We start from the raw sequence: 2861 nt of genomic DNA on the forward strand, positions 1-2861 counted from the left end.
GACCGAGTACACAACCCATCGAGTCTTCAAGAACAGTCAAATACATGATCAGAGGTCTTCCTTCTACAGGCGGAGACAAGATCGGAGGTTCAGATGGATACTCTTTGATACTGTCGAAAGCTTTCTGGCAATCCTCGGTCCAATCATGAGATTGATCTTTCCGGAGGAGCTTGAATATCGGCGCACATGTGGCAGTCATGTGGGATATAAATTTGGAAATATAGTTCAAGCGGCCAAGAAAACCTCGGACTTGCTTTTCAGTTTTGGGCGCAGGCATCTCTTGTATTGCTTTGACCTTTGCAGGATCAACCTCAATACCTCTCTCGCTGACAAAAAAACCCAATAACTTGCCAGAACGGACTCCAAATGTACATTTGTTCGGATTCAGACGAAGCCTAAACTTCCTCAGACGCTGAAAAAGCTTCAACAAATGCTCAACATGTTCAACTTCCGTTCGGGACTTAGCAATCATATCATCAACATAGACCTTTATCTCCTTGTGCATCATATCATGAAACAAGGTAGTCATAGCACGTTGGTACGTGGCTCCGGCGTTCTTCAAACCGAAGGGCATCACTCGATAACAGAATGTTCCCCAAGGTGTGATGAATGTTGTCTTCTCCATGTCCTCGGGTGCCATCTTGATCTGGTTATATCCGGAAAATCCGTCCATAAAGGAAAAGACTTTGAATTTAGCTGTATTATCTACCAACATATCAATGTGTGGTAGAGGGAAATCATCTTTTGGACTAGCTTTGTTCAAATCTCTGTAATCAACACACATACGGACTTTTCCGTCTTTCTTAGGCACAGGCACAATATTGGCCACCCATTGAGGATATGTAGAAGTCACCAGAAACCCCGCATCAATTTGCTTCTGAACTTCCTCTTTGATCTTCACCACCATATCTGGATGAGTTCTTCTGAGCTTCTGCTTCACAGGCACGCACTCAAGCTTCAAAGGCAGGAAATGTTGCACAATATCTGTATCTAAACCCGACATGTCTTCATACGACCAAGCAAAGATATCTGAATATTCTCGTAGCAAACTGATCAACCTCTTCTTGACAGACTCTTCAAGAAGTGCCCCAATCGTCACCATACGAACACAATCTTCAGACCCCAAGTTGACTGTTTCCAGATCTTCAAGGTGCGGCTGAATGACCTTCTTCTCGTGCTCAAGGAGACGGGTAATCTCATCAGGAATCCCTTCAACATCATCTTCCTCTGCCTCGTATACAGGGAATTCAAAATTGGGAGATGGCGTTGGATCATTATGTTCAATGGGTTTTAGAATCAACCTGCATAATGATTTTGGATAATGAAAAGCTTTAGAATTTAAACAAATAAATCATTATGCAGATGAAAAGATTGCTTTTATTCTTGTTTTTAGGGTTTTTTGTGATCACTGATTTCATGCAAAAGCAAAAAGTGAAAACAAATGGAAAAACAAATGTTTAACAATGCATTAATTGAATGAAATATCATTGTATAAATGCTGCCAACAATGTCATCACTTCTCCTTTTGGCATGGGAGAAGGGTTTTTGAAACAAAGTGAACATATTACGCTGACTTATGGATGACCGTAGGAACATCCACGGCGACCCAATTATGGCAGACACCGCCAGGGATAACAAAGTTGCTCAAATCCTCTGCATCCTCTTCCAGAATAGCAGCCGCTTCCTCAGCTTGATCAACATGGATGAAACCTCCACTCTTGAACAGTCCTTGCTCGTTGAATGCCCCAGAAGAATAGCCAATGCCAGCTCGGGATTTATTGTCTTCAAGCTCAATCATCTTCCCTAAACCAGCAACTGCACCACATTCAATGGCCAGTTTCACATCACGATAGGAAGCAAATGAAGGAGACTTCTTCTCAATTGGCTCAGCAATAGATAAAGCTTGGAAAGGCGTTCCAACTTCATCCTCAGCATCAATATATGAGAAAGAAGACAAGTGGCCAACCAGGAGAGCCTTTTCCCCCCTACCACAACCAATTTCTTATTCTTAACGAATTTCAGCTTCTGGTGTAGGGTGGATGTCACGGCGCCAGCCTCGTGAATCCATGGTCTACCAAGGAGACAACTATAAGATGGGTGGATATCCATAACCTGAAAGGTAACTTGGAAATCACTTGGTCCAATCTTGATTGGGAGATCAACTTCCCCAATCACAGTCTTACGCGACCCATCAAAAGCTTTTACAACAACACCACTCTGCCTCATGGGAGGCCCTTGATATGACAATCTCGAAAGAGTGGTCTTCGGCAATACATTCAAAGATGACCCAGTGTCCACCAGCACGTTGGACATGGCGTCAGTTTTGCAATTCAGGGATATATGTAAAGCCATGTTGTGGTCTCTTCCCTCCTCAGGGAGATCAGCGTCACAGAAACTCAAAGTGTTGCAAGCAGTAATGTTTGCAACTATACTGTCAAACTGTTCTATCGTGACATCATGATCAACATAGGCCAGGTCCAATACTTTCTGCAGAGCCTCCCTATGGGGTTCTGAATTCAGAAGCAAAGATAACACGGAGATCTTGGACGGCGTTTGTAGAAGCTGGTCTACAACATATTACTCACTCTTCTTGATGAGCCTCAACATTACATCACATTCTTCATTCCCAATGCCACTCGGGACAACAGAAGAAGCAGGAGTCTTTTGTACAGAGGAGGGTTTGGCAACAGGTGCCGGATTCGGAACATTCACCACAGTCCCAACCGGACGCTCAGCAAAATCAGAAACAACGTGAGGCTTGGGTGCTGAAAACACGCGACCACTACGGGTCAACCCGCTCACGTCAGCAATATTAACCACAGAGGTTGAAGGCAACGACACTTCTTTCCCATCTTCCACAG

The sequence above is a fragment of the Lathyrus oleraceus genome, chromosome 6 (assembly GCF_024323335.1).
Source record: "Lathyrus oleraceus cultivar Zhongwan6 chromosome 6, CAAS_Psat_ZW6_1.0, whole genome shotgun sequence".
In the NCBI taxonomy this organism is placed as follows: domain Eukaryota; kingdom Viridiplantae; phylum Streptophyta; class Magnoliopsida; order Fabales; family Fabaceae; genus Lathyrus; species Lathyrus oleraceus.